Source organism: Canis aureus, chromosome 27 (assembly GCF_053574225.1).
Source record: "Canis aureus isolate CA01 chromosome 27, VMU_Caureus_v.1.0, whole genome shotgun sequence".
NCBI lineage: Eukaryota > Metazoa > Chordata > Mammalia > Carnivora > Canidae > Canis > Canis aureus.
Window position 1 is genome coordinate 18,541,200 of NC_135637.1, and position 19,013 is coordinate 18,560,212.

A 19,013-nucleotide genomic window follows, 5' to 3' on the forward strand; every position below is an offset into this window, starting at 1 on the left:
AAGTCCCTTCCCCTGCCATCTCTCTGCAGGAAATCACAGCCCTCCTCCAGCACGGGTGTTCCGTCTCTCAGCAATTCTTAGCTGCTTAGAATGTGAACAGAAAGGGAAAATGCAATTTAAAAAAAATATACGTGGCTGTAACTGATTTATTAATAGCCCATAATGCTGGTAATAGGCGATCTATAAGTCTGTTCTTAAGAATTTATAGGGCAAATATTCCAGAACCATATTAAAGACACCACTCATAAGTGCCTGTGAGCCTCAATCTATTAACTTAGGTGGTAGGAGAATACCATTATCTGTAGGAAAACAGAGATCCAGCCCCCAGCTCTGATTTCCTCAGATGCTCCAAAAAGCACACAGTAAGTAACCAAATTGTGTGACATGCCGGAGGCGGAAGTATTCTGTGCATAGCAATCAGATGTTGACTTTCTTAATATGTGTGTGTGCTTTTCAGAAAGAGCCTGGGCTTGGGGGAGTGCAGGGGGAGGGGTCGTGAGGTCTTGGCTGGTGCGGGTGGGACGGGAGAGCAGCAGAGGCTGGGAATCAAGTGAGGCTTTAGAGCCTTTGTTCTTTTTTTCTTTATTCACTGATACTTCAAATAATTCTGAATATAAAAGTAAACCATGCTCACTGTTGAATATTTGACAAATATTGTCAAGTGTTAAAAAAAAAAAAAAGGAAAACAATGACCCATAATTCAACCATGGATGACCTCCTTTTAAATCTTTGTGCCTGGGGCACCTGGGTGGCTCAGTGGTTGAGCGTCTGCCTTTGGGTCAGGTTGTGATCCCAGGATCCTGTGATTGAGTCCCGCATGGGTCTCCCCACAAGGAGCCTGCTTCTCCACCTCTCTCTGTGTGTCTGTCATGAATAAATAAATAAAATCTCTCTTTTTTTAAAAAAAAATCACTGTTCCTGGGGCGCCTGGGTGGCTCAGTTGGTTAAGCATCTGCCTCCGGCTCAGGTTGTGATTCCAGGACCCTGGAATCGAGTTCCAGGGAGCTCCTTGCTCAGTGGGGAGTCTGCTTTTCCCTCTCCCCCTCCCCTCTGCTCATGCCCTCTCTCCTCTCTCTCTCTCTCAGATAAATAAATAAAATCTTAAAAAAAAAATCACTCTTCCATACAGAATAGGGTGGATAGGTCACTTGCACCTGGATTCCTAGGAATTGGAGGCAGAGACCTCATTAAAAGTTATTTCCAGGCCCCTCCCAAATCTACCGAATCAAGACTATGTGTAAGTGGGGCTTTGGCATCTGTAGTGTTAGCAGGTGATTTCCAGGTGATGGTGAGTGAGGCACACAGAAGCTTGAGAACCTTGCTCTTTTTAACTGATAATAACCTGAGTACAGTTACCGAATGGCAACTCTTAAATTAGTGAAATAAAAATCACCTAGGGATAGCACTGTTTGCAATCACTGATGGGTGAAAACCATCTGAATGTCCACCAGCTGAAGAATGAATAAGAAAGATGTGGTCTTTCCATGCCATGCAATATTATTCAGTCATAAAAAGGAATGAAACACTGATTCCTGCTTCCTGCTACCACATGGATGAGCCTTGAAAACGTTATGTGCAGTGAAAGAAGACAAACAGGAAACAATGAATATTGTAGGTTCCATTTATACAAAATAACCAGAGTGGGCAGATTCATAGAATCAGAAAGCCAGGGGCTGAGGGGAGGGGGAAATGGGATGTTGGTTTCCTTTCAATGGGTAAGGAGTTTCCTTTTGGGGTGATGGATGTATTTTGGTACTAAATAGACGTAGTGGTTGCATGACATTGTGGATGTGCTAAGAGCCACCATACTTTAAAATGGTCAATTTCATGTTACGTGAATTTTACTTCAATGAAAAACAATCGCTTGAGGAAATGAAAAAAAAAATCTGATTTCCTGGCTCTGTCCCCAGAGATTTTGCTTTAGGTTATTTGGGGCAGAGCCCAGGATTCTGAACTGTAAAAGGAGACAGCAGCAGGTACTTATAATGCGAGACCAGGTTTGGGTACCCCTAGCTGAGCTGGAATTATAGCCATACAAATCTAGAATGAAGACAGGACCTATCAAAAATGGAAGCCACCTGCAAAACCATAGTCTCCTTTTTTCCTCCCTTGCCCATTACTTAGATCTCTGGTATGGACTTAATATTTGTGTCCCTTCCCCCAAAATTAATATATTGAAGCTTTAACCCCCAATGTGGCAGTATTTGAAGGTGTAGTCCTAGGTAGGTAATTAGGCTTAGATGAAATCTTGAGGGTGGGGCCTCCATAATGGGATTGATGTATTCTTAGAAGTGGAAGAGACAGGAGTTCATTCTCTGTGTGCCATATGAGGACCTATTAAGAAGGCAGGCCATCTGTATGCCAGGAAAAGAGTCCTCACCAGGGGCCAAATCTACTCATGCCTTGCTCTTAGATTTCCCAGCCTCCAGAATTGCGAGGAATGAATGTCTATTGTTGAAGCCACCTAGCCTATGGTATTTGTCAAAGCAGCCCAAGGAGGCTAACAGTCTTTTTTTTTTTTTAAGATTGTATTTATTTTAGAAAAAGAGGCTGCACATACATGCATAAGTTGGGGGTGGGGGAGGAGCAGAGGGAGAGGGAGGGGAAAGAATCTCAAGCAGACTCTCCACAAGCCCAATGCAGGCTCAATCTCTTGACCCTGAAATCATGACCTGCACTCAAACCAAGAGTCAGATGCTTAACCAAATGAGCCACCAGGCACACCCCAAGCTAAGAGTCCTTTAAGGCTGACTTCTACACTGCCTTCCTGGGGTGCCCTCCTTCTCCTCAACCTGTCCAGATTTACCCTAAACCTCAGCTCAAGTGCCGACTTGCCAAGACTTCTAGAGCAGCCTCCTCCCTTCCAGGGCTTGGGTGTTTCTTTACCACCCTCAGAATTCAGCACATTATGTTAAGTCTTCACTAGCTTTTGCTTCTTTCTGATCCAGTTCTGGCTGCATGTGCTTTTCATCCTATACTACTTTCACTTTTGTTCATTTTTTTTAAAAAAAATATTACTTTCTTACTTTATTTGGGGTAAGAATTCATCTGTTTCCCTCACTCAACTCTGAGCTTCTCTAGGGCAGGGTTCCTGCCCCAGGTTTCCCATTGAGCCCCCATGTATCCCAGCGACCCCTTTTCTGTAAGGCTCACGCTCAGTCAGCAGACCACTTTTCTTTCCTCAATTCCTGCAGTAATAACAAGTGATAAAAAAAAAAAAAGAGTATTAACGGTGTGGTTTATTGAGCTTGCATGTCCCAGGAGGCATTGTGTCAGTTCTGCACACAAAACTTCTCCTCAGATCCTTAAGACAAACTTACAAAGATATTTTTACATTAAGGAAACTGAAGCTGAGGAAGCAGTTTGTTCGAAGATAGCAAAATCAGCAATGAGGCAGAGCTTGACCTTGAACTCAACTTTGACTCTCGAGTCTGCTTCTAACTGCTACCCATCGCTGTCTTCTATGGTCATTCCTTGTGCCTCAGTTGGGTCCTATGGTTTCCCCAGCCAGCCAGCCAGCCAGCACACTTTGCAAGGCAATGCGTAAAGTCTTAAGACACCCCAAGGAGAAAGATTGGGATGAAATCCCTACATACATTGGAGATTGATTTCTGCTCTTAGTTCCTACACCTGTTGTTCATGACCAGCACCCACTTTACTTCACAAGTTACTTCTGTAATTGGGAGTAACCTCCCCCACTGGAGACAGTATGGCAGGGCCATAATTGGAAGCTCTGCTCTACCCCTGACCAGGGGTGGACCTGTGCCCTTAGCAAGGTCCATGACCCACTCGCTAGAATTTGATTCTGAGCAGAGGGACAAGGCACCTGGAAGTCAAGGCTCTATTTCCATCCCAGCAGTGGCTTCGTGCCCAGATTCTATTCCTTGGCTCCCTGGAGCATCTTTAGTTCATTCTCAAGGCCCAACCCAACCTCACATTGATTTCTTGAGTTCTGACATCGTTCCAATAAACTCCCTTGTTGTTTGAGTTAGCCATAGGCTGTCTCTGTCACTCACGACCAATGAGCCCTGGCCTATTCAGAAAAGTAGTGTGTAAACCGGGTGCCCATGGCAGAAGCACCCAATTCAGTTTGAAGGGGTCAGGGAGCATCTTGGAAGATGTGACATCTGAACTGAATCTTGGAGGATGAGCAGGAAGGATTGAGCTATATAGAAGGGGATGGGGCCATGGTGCACAGACCAAGTGAAAAGTATGTTCCCAAATACCAACAATCAGCAGCTCTTAATCAGGCACTTTCTCACTTAGCTGCCACGAGGATCCCTTGAGGCTGCTTCTGCTCCCATTTTATAGCTGAAGCTCAGAGAGGCAGTGTGCTTTGCCCACAGCCACCCAGCTAGTGAATAATAGAGATGGGATTTGAACCTAGATCTTTCTAGAGGTCTGATTTCACAGTAGAGGGTTAGCGGCTGGTCCCCAGAGAGTCCATCAAGAAGCCATTCTTTCTGATCTGTTGGCCTCATCCCTCCTGGGGCAGTGGCCTTCTGGTCATGTGATTCCCATCTCTGGCAATTTCTGAGTCTTCCTAGGAGAGACCTGATCTGCATACATGTGGTTCTAATGGCTGAGATGTTTTTATTCTCCTCTGAAAGAGTTATCACTTACTTCTTTTAAGGAGTGTGGGCAATTAGAGGAGCCAGGCAGCAGGCCCTTGCTAATTGCCTTTGTCTGTGGATCCATGCAGCCTCCCCTGTGGCCAGGGTGGCAAGGCACTGGCCTCTGGGAGGATATGAAGTTGCTGCCAAGAGCAGAGAGAGTGTGGCATGCAGCTAAGGGCAGGGCCAAGAAAGGGAAGGAGGTGTGTGTGTGTGTGTGTGTGTGTGTGTGTGTGTAGGATGGATGTGGGGGGAACATTGGGATTCTACAGTCTGAATTAATCTCTTCCTAGCTTCTTCCTTTCTTCCTTTCTAATCCTTATCAATTTCTTCACTTATTTTTCTCCTTTTTTTTTTTTAAAGATTTTATTTATTTATTCATGAGAGACACAGATAGAGAGAGGCAGAGACATAGGTAGAGGGAGAAACAGGCTCCGTGCGGGGAGCCCAATACAGGACTTGATACCAGGACCCTGGGATCATGCCCTGAGCCTAAGGCAGACACTCAACCACTGAGCCAACCAGGTGCCCCTATTTTTCTCCTTTCTTACACAAATATCATAAGCTCTTTTTTGGGGAGAAATATTCAGTTAGGAAAACAGGGAAAAAATGGGACCTAAATTCATTATCCCAAACCAGCCATGGTAAACAATTTGTGATCCCCTAGTTTTACATACTCTCTTGTAATCTGCCTTAAAAAAAAAAAAAAAAAAAAAACTAAGTAATACCTCAGAAATATATTTCTATGGCAAGAATTTTTGTTGGCCACATAGTATTTATTTACTTTTCCAACTGTTTATTGAGTGCTCAGTGTATGACAGGCAGTGTTTTAGATGTTGAGGATGCGTCAGTGAATGAAAAAGGCAAAAATCCCTGCCCTCCAGCTAAAAGCTACAGTCATCACTGTAGCCCACCAGATAGACCCTCCACGATCTGTCCCTGATGTTTATCCAGTAGCTGACTTTCTCCCTCAGCTCTGCTTGATAGCAGTGGAGGAAGAATGACATCACCTATTTGGATTGGCCAATAAGCCAGGGACCAGGAACCCTTTGAATCCTTCTCTTTCCTTTCTAGTCTAGCTCGACTCGACTCAAACAAAGAAACTCAAGACACAGACCGCAAAATGGACAGAGTTCTTATCCTTAGGGAGTTCATAGACATTTAGAGAGCTTAAAAATTTTACCATTAATAATGTGCTGCAGGGAACACTAGAGGGTCGTGTTGGTGGAAGGTGAGAGAGGCTGTTGGCCTGGAGATGTGGAAAGATGGGCAACATATGATTCTCCACTAGGGAAACAGCCTGGGAATATTTCTCCCAGAAGAAAGAAAGCTGGACTTGGTTGCTTGTTCATCCCCTAATCCTGAAGTCCTGGGAACACCTTGAACAAAGCATTCTATCTTTCTGAATGCATCTCAAGCCTCCTCTGTAAAATGGGAATGCTGACATGAAGTGCAATAATTTTCCCCAAGTGGGATGGATTTTCTCTCTGGATGACTGCTTCCCATTCAGAAGGCTATCATGCCTTTTCTCCACTACCTCATTTGTTCTGGTTATCATTTATTGAGCACCTACTAAGCACCTGGTATTGTTCAGACACTTTATGGAAGCTATCTCATTTAGTCCTGTGAGGTAGGAATGATTACATGTCTTCCTTTAAAGATATGGAATCTAGACCTTAGAAAGTTTGAATAACACATCCAAGGTCACACAGCCAAGAAAGGGAAATGCCAAAATACTTACACAGGGCTGCTGAGTGCAGAGCAGGTGTGCTTTCTCTCTTGCTAGATCTACTGAAATAACCAGTTCCTTTTATTCGACAACTCTCTCAGGATGAAGTACAAAACTCTTCAGAAAGAGCTTAGCATTGCAAAACCAAGCATCCTGGAATGAAACAGTAAAAAACAAAACAAAACAAAACAAAACAAAAAGACACATTTCAAAAGAACATAACAAGGTTTTTAAAAAATGTGTCTCTTTTCATTGTTTTTCTTTTTTCCTCATTATGAAAGCAATTCATATTCACTGTGGAAATTTGGAAAATACAGAAAAGTATAAAGAAGAAAATAAAAATCACCCTAATCTTATTACAGAAAGAAAATTGCTGTTAACATTTGTTTTATATCCTCCCAGTATTTTTCATATGCCTAAATGTACATATATATATTTTAACATAATTGGGATTGTCCTGCCAAATTGCTTTCTGGAAAGGTTGAGCTAATTTACAGTCCCACCAACAGTGTTTCAGAGTGCTTTCTTCACTCTGGCCAGCATAGAGGTTTTTCTTTTTTGTCTTTTTTTTGTGTGTGTTAAACCTAATTTAATAGGTTTAAAAGGCAGTATCTTATTTCTTCTTGCATTTCTTTGATTACTGAAATGGCTGAGTTTTTTTTTAAAAACTCATAAGCTTATTAGACACATGTATTTATTCTACTGAGAATTGTTTTTCATGTCGTTTTTTCACTATCTTTCACTGGAGCTTCAGTGTTATATTTCTTATTGATTTGTAAGAACTCTTTATGTATGACAGTTTTAAAACTTGTCTGGGGGTAAGTGGAGGCAGGCATACTTTCCTCTTGGGCGTCTATATTTATTATAGTTTCTTTCTAAGAAGTTGGCTGTTTGGCTTCCTAATTTGGCTTGTGATTCTGGGGGCAGCAAAAAACATCTAGGTTTTTTTTTTTAAAAAATCATCACCAAATACATCATTATTTTCCTTATGATTATAGTTTAAAAAGATAGATTTAAGACTTTACCCTATCACCATAGATTGTTCACTAGCCCTAGTTTCTCTAGCATAGTGGTCATCAAAAATAACTGCAAATCAGAATTGCTTGGGGTTTTGTTTTTGTTTTTAATTCTCAATGCCTAAATGATACCCCAAACAAATTAAATCAATCTTAGGGCAGGTGTTGAACCTGGACATCAACTCTTCAAAATCTTTCCAGTTGAGTGCAAAGGGCAGCCACACCTAAGGACCACTGCTTTATTCTCATTTTTCACCCCCGCAACGGGAAGGCTCATTGTAGTCAGTTGGTATAGTGTAGTTAGTAACCAATAGAAATCAGTCTTCTTTCTTGGAGCAGAAAACAGGGTGTGGTGAAGCCAGGCAGATATTGGGGGATGGGAAGGGCACTGTATTCCATGGGGGAAAGTGGATATCCTCTTCAGAAAGATTGAGGGAGAGAGTCTCTCATCTATGCCATTTGGAGAGAAAAGGAAATGCAGAGGGAGGAAAAAGCAGTTCAGAGGACTGGTTTTATTATCTTCATTTTGCTTTCGAAGAAACTGAGCACCAGCAAGGTTAAGTAAGTTGCCCAAAGTCACCTAACAATTTGTAGGCTGAGTCTCATGTTCTCATTTTTGATGAATGAGGAGGCACTGGGTATTGTGCCATCTATCCACCCTTAGGAGGGGACTTGATGGGAATCTTTCCTTCCAAGGTCTGGTCTGCATTTTGAACAACTGAGGATGCTGGATAAGTCATATCTCCTTTCTCATTTTTCACATAGGGTGGTTAAGTTCATGAAAACAGTTAAAATTAGTATGCTATTTTTGGTTATTTTTCTCTAGGATTGCCCAAGCCACCAATACTTTCGATGACACAAGAGTTAAAAGTTGGTTATGGGCTATCGTGTTCCATTTTTTTAAGGATGGAGATATCTATAGCTAGGTTGGCAGAGATGAAGGTGACCTTCCTGAGGCCTTACAGAGTCTCAAGCACAATGTCCTGACAGCTGGAGGCCAAATTGGAGCTTATTTGGATGCATGCACTATAATAGGACTTGACTCGATCTTCACAACAGCTGTAAGAAGCAGGTGGCAGCTTTATTCCCATTTTACAGATAAGGAGACTGAGGCACACAGTGTAAGCCACACAAAACTCAAGGGTCATCCATGCTGGCAAAGAATGGAATAATCTGCCTGCCTGCCCCCCCAACCCAATAGCAGCAGACCTCCAACTGCATATCTTTCACCACCTTTTTCCTCTTTTCATCACCTTCCTACCACCCTCCACCTGGGAGACCTGCCTCTCAAAGCCTGTTCCTCATCAGAGGGTGACAGTGTTTCTCTCTAGAGCAGCTCTTGGCTTGTAATTACTAATCAGATGTAGGCAATCAAGCTGCAATTCCATCCCCCCATTTTCCTTGCCTCCTCCCCTCAAGGGACACCTTTCTGGGGGGAAGGTGACTCCTTCAGGAATTCAGATTAACATCAACAACAGGGGTGGGGAGTGGGGAGAGAATGAAGAAAGGCATCAAACTCGTTTGCAAATTGCAAATGACAAGGCATCTTCTGAGATGGTTTGCTCTCTGCTATTTTAAGGGGCCTCATTTAGCATAATATTTGCATCGTTTGTGTCTTACCCGATAATTAGGAGTAGAGACAAATTCTTCTTGTTCTCAGACTAAGGGCATTGGGGTGGAGAATTAAGGAAGCTCTGGAGATGGCACTAGGCAATAAAGCCTTTAAAAGTTATTCCCTACAGCCCTCTCATCCCCACCTACTGTCTTGCTAAAATTCCTTGGACACCGGACTTCTGAAGTGGGGTCATTGCTCATTGTTTGGATCCAGGGAGCCTATGACCTCCCTGAAACTCTAAGAAGAATTCAGTTTATGAAACTGTTTGCATTTTTTCCCCTTCATGGTGGGGAGGTCCCTAGCTTCCCTCAGTCCCAGTTATCTATAACTTTCAAATTAAGAATGATTTACAGTGGGCATCAGTTTTACTTCCCTAGCATCCATCCATCCTTCTTTGGGTCCCAGCATCTTGATTTTCCTTCGTGAAACCAACTTTCCTCCATTTTCATTCCATGTTATGGCTGTCCAGTAGAACTTTCTGTGACGATGGAAATGTACCATCTAGTCCGTTTTTCTTTTCTTTTTTTAATATTTTATTTATTTATGACAGATACAGAGAGAGAGAGAGAAAGGCAGAGACACAGGCAGAGGGAGAAGCAGGCTCCATGCACCGGGAGCCCGATGTGGGATTCGATCCCGGGTCTCCAGGATCATGCCCTGGGCCAAAGGCAGGCACCAAACCGCTGCGCCACCCAGGGATCCCAAGTCCGTTTTTCTACTCAAGAGGGCTCAGGAGCTATATGCTGGCTGAGCAGTCATGAGGGTCCCTGGTGGTCCACATCTTGGCCTGATTTCTCTCTGAGCCTGAAAAATTCTTCCTCCTCTTCCGATTTACTTGTCTTTCTGATGGCTACTGCAGTAATGAGTCAGTGGCTGAGTATATTTAAATGCTAAATACCATTATCCTTCATTAAAAGGCCTGTCACCACTGGCCTTCCTGGGAGAGAGTGATTATGCTATTAAGAGCCCCTTGACATATGGCCCAGGAATGACCAGTGTGTCCCAGGGCTCCTGCCTCCCTTCCTAGGATGATCATCTTCTGACTCAGCTGCCTATGCTGATGAGGGCAAGGCAAAGCCCTCTGAAGTCAAACTTCTAGAGGGGGAGGATGCCAAGGACTAGGGTGATGCTGCCTCATTTTCACCAGCCTATCAGGTGTCAGGGAAGCATCCTGTTGCCTTCTAGAGGAGATCCATTTCCTACCTCTCTCATCATTGGATCCTTAGCCTGACTTGAAATTTTTCTCTTTCAATATCCTTTTAGAAAATGTGACTCACTTTAAATTGTCCAACATTCGACTTTTAAAGGTCTAACTGGTGCCTAGTTGGGGATTGACAGTAGTTAAGAGCAAAGGCTTGGAGTTGGACCTAACCTTGCGTATAGTTCTGCCACTTATCCACTGCATGGCAGTGGACAAGTTACTTAACCTCTTTAAGCCTCAGTTTTGTTCATTTCAAATGAGATAAGTCATGTGGCAGACACTGTCGCTTCCCTAGCCAATAGCATGCCTCATTTTTTTCTTATGCCATCCTTTCACTCTAGAGGTTGAAAAAAACAGATGTGTTTGTAGCCTCCTTTGTAGTCAAGGGTGACCATGTGACTTGAGTTTTGGCCAGTGAGATGAAAGGGAAGTTGGTGTAGAAGATTCTAGGAGTGATTTTTCTCCAGTAAAAAAGAGATTTTTTTACTGGATAGATCTCTGGCTCCCTTTCCTCCTTTCTGCTTTGAATGTTGTTGTCTGGGGTTATGATGTCTGAGCCATAGTTGTGATGTTGTAACCATGAGGCAACAAACCATGAATGAAAAACCAGCACTCTGCCAATGATAAGAGAAGAATATAGGAGCCTACATTCTTGGTAATATCTTTGAGATGCTAAGTCAGCAGTGGGATGTCCAACTTCCTTGTTAAGAATGTTCTTATTGCTTAAGCCATTGGTAGTCATTTACTGGCAGCCAAAAGGATTTATAAATGATACATCAAGCTCAGGCTCACAGGTTGTTGTGAGGAATAAATAAGATAGTGTATGGAGAATTTCCTGCATAGTCCCAGGAACATGATGAGCATACAACAAAATAGCCTTTATGATTGGCAGGAATAACTATACCCAGAGATCCACAGGTGAGATTTGAGGAAGCATTGGGAAATCTGTGATGTGTAAAATTTGGCCCTTCCTTCCTACCTGGATGGATATTGGAATTGTAATAGGTTAGCACCAGAAGGAAATCTTTGATCTTAAATTCAGCTTAACCTCTTTCATTTTAAAAACAAGACATTGTTTCTCAGAATGGGGAAGAAACCATCCCCATGTCAGGTAACAAATTAGTGGCAAATCATGGCAAAGGCAGGGCTAGAACTTAACATTTCTTGGACTTAAAGGCTGAAGTTCTTTCATTCACACTCAAGTGTTGCCCATTCCTATTTTAACAAGCTCAAAGTTTGTTGTGGGGGAGGGGAGAAGAAAATGAGACATCACATAGGGAATGATCTTGAAAATTTTGGGAAGTGCTCCACATGAAGAGTTATGATTCTTAGTGCATATGGTTGAGCATTTAGCCACTTTGTCAAATGGGCAGGAGATGTCATGGGAGTGGGGGACTCTGTGCCCAGCTAGGTGGTGCACCTATATTTATTCATTCACTGATCCACTGATTGATTCATTTATTCAAGAAATAGTCACTGAGAACCTGTTATCATCTAGACACTGGGTAGATTTTGTTTAACATTTGTGGGAATGAGTTGGACAGAGGGTACTAAGTGAAACTCCTACCCCCACTCCCAGAGCAAAGCCCTGTAGTTTGCTGAATTAAATAATCACGTGCAATAATTGACTTAGGATCCACTTGTCTTTGGACACTTAAAGATGTGCTTTAAAGCCTGATGATAGGCAACCCCGGTGGCTCAGCGGTTTAGCGCCACCTTCAGCCCAGGGAGTGATCCTGGAGACCCAGGATCGAGTCGCACATCAGACTCCCTGCATGGAGCCTGCTTCTCCCTCTGCCTGTGTCTCTGCCTCTCTCTCTATGTACCTCTCATGAATAAATAAATAAAAATCTTAAAAAAATAAAGCCTGCTTATATCCTTCATTGCTGAGATCACTTTATTGGGACATGTCTTGAGAAGGTCTTAGTGACTTAGTAGTAGTTTTAGGGACATTCATACTGATTTACTGGCCTCTTCCTTTGTGGGGCAAGGAGCTACATTGGGATGGGCCTTGGGCCTGGAATTTTTCTTGCAAGGAGGGGAAAGATCTGAGAATGGAGATGGGTAGTTCAAGACTGAGGGCTGATGGCAGTGGGTGAAGTGTGGATTGAATTGTAAGAACCTAATCTCAGGTCTGAGAGGCTTGCATTCAAACTCTGCTCTGCTCATTCCTAGCTGTGTAATGTATGGTTAAGTCATTTACCTTCCCTGTGTCTCAGGTATCTATGAAATGAGAATATCAGTTGTACAGATTAAATGAGGTGCAATATGATATATATATTGAGAGAGAGAAGGAAAGACACGCGAGTACTCTTTGCATAGTGGCTGGTACACAGTATTACAGGACAAGGATTTGAATGCAAGTGGTTGATTTGGCAGATGGCTTTAAGGACTACTAGTAGGGAAGTGAGGAAGTGACATAGGGAAGGGGGAGAAGGGAATAAAGGCTTGTTATTGAGCATGTCAATGCTGTGGACAATTGGAACTCAGCTCATTGGGGACTCTTGGGAGAAGTGTAGAGCACACATCAGAGCTATCCCATTTAAGAAGTTAAGAAGCTGGGGTTTTTATCTTCCAGCTCCCACCCATCAAGTACTGCTATTGGGCATTAACTCCTAGAACTCCTAGTATGTCCAGAGTGGGCAGGGAGAAAACCCTTGGGTAGAACCTTGCAGTAGAAAACTCTCAAACATATGTTGGAACAGTGAATGCCAAAGGGATATGGACAGGTCAGTCTAAGTTCAGAGTCATATTCAACCACTTATGACTGGCTATGTATTCTTGGGTAAATCATCCAATCTCCTGGCTATTCAGAGTATAGTCTATGGGAGCACAGGCATCACCTGGGAGCTTTTAGAAATGCAGGTTTTCAGGTCCCATCCCAGACGTATTATCTATTACTGCATAACAAATAACCCAGAAATTTAGCAGCTTCCACAATATACACATAATGTCTAGCTAGCATCTGCTTGCTTTCATGGCATACATGGGGAATGCTGCTTTGGGATTAAGGAGAAGGGATATTTGGGGCCAGGGAGGATTGGGGAGGGAAGAATAGAGTAGTAAGTGTAGTCAAGTGTATGTCTCTTCCCTTACCCATGACCACCCACACATCTAGTTAATGGCCTCATTTTGAGCTCCAATGAAGTTAGCAGTTGAGTTGGAAAAGTCAAAGTTGTCAGGTTCAAGACCTACATGAGATTCGGACCTAAGCAGGACTTCCTAGGGTTAAGGTGGAGCCCAACTTAAGGAAAACTCTATCTCCACTGCTCTGGCCACTGAGGATTCATGGTGGCTCCTAGTGGATATATCCATGGCTTTGACCAACCATGAAACTCAGCTTTCTGCTCTCTGTCCCTTCTCCAGTCAATGGCTCAGGACCTATGTCAGCACATGTGGGCTCTAAGTTATAACTGCCCACTAATTTATAGCACTATTTTAAGCCACTTAGATGTATTAAAACATTTAATTCTATAACAACTTCATGATATAGGTTTGTATTATTATCTTCATATTTTATATGAGGAAAGCAAACCTCAGAGTGGTTAAGTAAGTTGCCCAAAGTCACACAGCGAGGGAGTAGCAGAGCCAAACTGTTAATGTGGCCTCAGGTTTACTTATGAGCTGCAATTCTGACATGGATTGCACACCTGTACATTGTCAAGCACTTGATGATTATACCTCAGGGTTGATGTTGGTTTTGTTTTTGCCACAGTTACCTTTTTTCCTTTTAGCCATTTCTCATAATGTAAATTTTTATACTTCTGTTGACTCATTTACTCAGTAAATGTTTATTGAGTGCTTACTATGTGCCAGGCATTAGGTAAAGGACCAGGCAAACAGAAGCAAATGAAACACCCAAAATCTGTCTTTGTGGTGTTTATGTGTTAGTTGGTAATGGACAGATGAGCTACCTAGCATATTAGAAAGTGACAAATGCTGTAGAAAAATAGATCAGGGGGCACCGGGTGGCTCCATGGTTGAGTGTCTGCCTTTGGCTCAGGTCGTGATCCTGGGGTCCTGGGATCGAGTCCCTCATCAGGCTCCCTGCAGGGAGCCTGTTTCTCCCTCTGTTTATGTCTCCGCCTCTTTCTCTGTGTCTTTCATGAATAAATAAATAAAATATTTAAAAAGAAAAAAGAGAGGAAAGGAAAAAAATAAATCAGGGTAAGATGATTGGTCATATGTGTTGCAATTTTAAATAAGGTGGTCAGGAGGTGAGGGAATGAGCCAGGCAGCTACCTGGAGGAAGAGCATTCCAGTCAAAGGGAACAGCCCATGCAGAGCAGATGGCCATAGTATGCTGGGAGCATTTTAGGAGCAGCAAGGAGACCAGTTTGATTGGAACAGGGTAAGCAAGAAGAGAATAATGAATGATGTGCTCATTGATTAACTGGACCAAACAGGTAGGGCCATGTGGAGACTTTGGCTGTTATTTTGAGTGATTTGAGGAATCACTGGAGGGTTGTGAAAAGAGGAGTGACTCGAATCAATTTGATTCTAAAGGAACACAACAGTATGACCAGGCTATTGTATTGAGGATGTATTGAGTATAGAACCAGGGAGACCAATTAGAAGGCTACTGAAATAATCCAGGTAAGACACAGGGCAGGTCTTGGGCCAGGTGGAGGTGGTGAGGAATAGTCAGATCCTGGATACAGACACTAAGAGTTTTCAGCAAACATGAGATTAAGGATTTATCTGCCCCACACTTCACAGCTAGTCAGGTCATGAGGACTTGTGTAACTGGGATCCTTTGGTTCTGAAGGCAGCTAAGACCCTTGACTCCTCCATGGGGGCTGCACATATCAGACATGTCAGCATCAGGAGTTATTGCTGGCAACATCTTTTGTCTCTCCAGCAGGAAGATCAGTGGAAGCTTTTATCTTAATTAGGTTACACAGAGCACCATCATCCATCCGTCTTTCCCAATTAACTTGGGGGAGAATACGAGGGTGATGGTGGAAGGGAAGACAGCCCCAAACTGATAAATATGAATCAGAACAGACTGGTTGGAGTGTCTGAGGACTCATCAGAAAGGAGGAGGGAGAGGAGTAGGATTTGTCAAAGATGTTTTAGTGGAGAGAAAGTATAGAAGGCTGTTGTGTGTTAGGGGATTGATTTAGGGATTGCCCCAGGGGGCTAAGCCTACCTTAATGGGAGAACTACACCTGTATTTTCCAGATTTGGGGCATTGTTTATTCGAATATCAAGATTCTGGAAACTCTACTGATGGCTGCAGTAGGAGTGGCTTGTGTAGGCTGCCACAGCTGGATGTGACGTGATGTCTCATCACCGTAGATTAAGCAGTGAAGAGAAGGAACTGTGGATCGCTGTCCCGGGTGCTGAATCCTCCAGGTACTCTGCCTTGATGCTCCTTCTTACTTTCTTCATTCAAATTTTCACACTTATTTATTGAGCACCAATCACATTCCAGGCCCTGTTATAGAGCCAAAAATTCAACAAGGAATAAAACTGACAAAGATACCTGCGCTCTTGGAACTTGTGTTCTCCGGGGGGGGTGGGGGGGGAAGGGGAATTAGACAAGAAGTTAAAAAAAAAAGAAGACAAATTCAATATTAGGTGAAAATGCTTTGGAAAAAGTAAAATGGGGAAATGGAATGGGGGGGTGTGGACAGAATTTTCACTGCAGCTGCAAATAGGGTGATAAGCTAAGGCCTTGAATAAACACATGAAAGAGATGAGGAAGTGAGCCATTCAGATTTGCCTATAGTCACACTAACCAAGTGGTATTGCTCATGTTTCCCATCAGATTTCTGTTCTTTCTCACATCAATGCTTTTGCTTATGATGATCATTATTCCTGGAATTCTCTTCCCTCCAACACTCATCATTATTATGTTCAAACCTATCCTTTTAAAGAAGACTATATAATTATCACCTCCCTTAGGAAGCCTACCAGGGTTGTCCATTGATAGGAAGTGCTGTATCTTCTCTATTAACCTTTACAACACCTGAAATATATTGCTCTCTGCTTCTTTTTTATTTTTTAATGGGTTTCAGTGACTGTTAAGGTCCCCAGTTTGTTCTTCCATTACTCCAGGAGTTATACAAGGATAGAGACTGCATCCATGGTTAAGATCACAGTGCCTGGAATTGAAAGACCTGCAATTCACATTCCAGTTCCTCTGCTTTTTTTCTGTGAGGCTTTGGGCAGTTGAGGTTTTGGGCAAGTTACTTCATCTGTGTGGACTTCAGTTTACTCATCTGTAACTCGGAGGTAATAACATTATCTGATTTGGGGGTTGTTGTGATAAATTAAACATTAGTAAATATAAGACTTTTAGCAAGATGCCTGGAATATGATTATCACTGAGGTAATGGTAGTCAGCATTAGAATTAATTATCCATATTTCCCCTGGGCCTGTCATAGATGCCGGCATAAAGCTTGAGAATGAAAGCTTCCCTTTGTCAATCTTAAAGAATGGTCCCTTGCGGTTTGTACAGGAATCAAACAAGGGAGCTTATTAAAATGCAAATTCCAAAAAAATAAAAATAAAAATAAAAAATAAAATGCAAATTCCTTGGCTCTCTAGGCCTCCTGAACTGAGAAGGCAGGGACCCAGGAATCTGATTTTTAAATCATGCCTTGGGTGATTCTTGAACACATGAAAATTTAAGAACCACTGATGATAATCATATTAGTTATGGCCTAGAGTTTTTTTGGAATACACCTACACTCAGACAAGTTTGATATACTGTGAAATATACAAGTGAAATAAGTAAATATAAATATAGCTTAAATATAAACATAGCTTAGAAGACCGCTAACTGGCACACAGTGAGTCTTTGTTATTATTTTCTGTTTGTGAGCAACCTCTGTGAATAGTCAGTTCACATGAATTTGACCAGAGGGCTCCTGAGCTTGCTTCAGAGGCCTCCTTGCCTTACAGTCTTGTTTTGCTCTGTATGCACAGCTGTTCTAAAGACATGAACCTCAGACAGAGAGGGAGCAAACCCAAAATGAGCCTCAAGCACTTGCCCTGCTGTTGCTACTGCTGGTAGAAGAATAGTGTCATCTCTGTTCTTTAAAGAATTCCTCCGGCAGATGTGCACACAGCTGTTCTGCCTCCTTTCTGCAGGCAGAGAGCAGGCGATACTGCCAAGAGTTCAGGAAACCATGCTATAACCAGCTCATGCAAATAAGACCCACGGTGGTTTCCCCTCCTTCTTGCTAGTCTTCCCTCCTCCTCCTTCCCATCCTGTCCAAGGAGGCTATGGGGTGGGAGACATCCCTTAGTTTTAGCTGCTTCTAGAGGAGGAACTCGAAGGGGAGAAACTCCAAGAGTGGGGAACTTCCAGAGGGCAAAGGAGATGGAGAAGAGGATGTCTGAGGGGCTGCCAGGACGCAGCCAGGTGTATTCATTGAGTTTAATCCCAGCAACACTGTCTTGCTATGTGACCTTGGGCCAGTCATTTCCCTTCTCAGATTTTTATCCTCAGCCAAGCGCACTTTACAGTTGAGTAAGCATAAGTATTGGAACCCAATCTATGTAGGGCATAACTCTGGCTCTACCAGCTGTGTAACCTTGGGTTAGTCTGTTTTTTCTTTTGCATCCTTAGTTTTCTCTTTAAGAGAGAGGTTTGGGAATATTGTACCCGACAGGTTTACCATAAGGATGAAACAGCTTAGGAGGTATCAGAGCCTATCTTAAGATGTGAAATGCTAGACGTATGGGAGGTGTCCTTCATTCCATCTATGGAAACTTGGCTCCCTTATCTTCTCAAGTTCAGTGTAACATTGTGCTGGACCAGAAAATTTAAGACAAGCCACCAGAAGAGGGGGTGCCTTACTAAGAGTGCTGCCTACAGGATGATCAAGTTTCAACATGCAGCACTCCACTTGCTCACATAGCTCCAGTCATTGGCAGGAGGGACAGGCATGCCTCTGACTCATCATGTCCACTTTCACATGCTCTTTGTTGGAAGCATTTGGAGTAGAAGCAGTTTAGTTCAATGGTTAAGCACAAGAGGCATAAAATGTGTCTAGTTTCAGATTTCAGTTCTTAACGCTCACTAGCTATGTGATTTTGGGTAAATCACTTGACCTCTATGAACCCCAGCTTCCTCCACATTTGAATGGGGGATAATCATTACTATCTCACAGTGTCATTGAGGATTAAAAGGGATAAAGTGTAAAGTATTTTGCTCAATGTCTCATATATAACAAGTGCTCAGTAATCAAATTCTAGATTTATTTGTTTATTTATTTATTTGGCAGAAGGACAGCTTTCTCAGGTTTGCCAAGTGATCCTGTAGCCACTAATGCAAAGGGTGTATCAGCCAGAAGGGTGAAGTGTGTTTCAAAGGGCCTCAGATTTGGGATCACTATGGCTGGGGTTGACATCTGCTGGACTATGTGACTTTAGATGTGTCCCTTCCTCTAAATTTTAATTTTCTCATATGTAAAAGAGGGGAAGTGGCCGTTATCCATCGCCTCACAGGATTGTTGTGAGGCTCAGATGAGTGAATTCAATGTCAATCTGAAAGTGCTGGGTGGCTGAAAAGAGGGAGCTTTCATGTATGAGAGCTAGGTACCATTTCATCACCATTAGCTGTCTCCTCTTTACCATTCTGAATCTCACTGTGAGCCAGGCAGACTAGGCCAGATGGAATTTGGCTTGTCATAGTCAAAATACCCTAGAAATAGACTGCCATAGCCACCAAGCCACTCTTCTGTGATGAGATCACATGGGACATCACCAAGACTGGCAATTCCTTAAAGCTCATCCCACTGGCAATTTATCCATGTAGCTGAGCCAAGACAGTCCAACTTCTCAAGAACAAATTAACATCTGGCCTCTCAACCCCAAAAACAC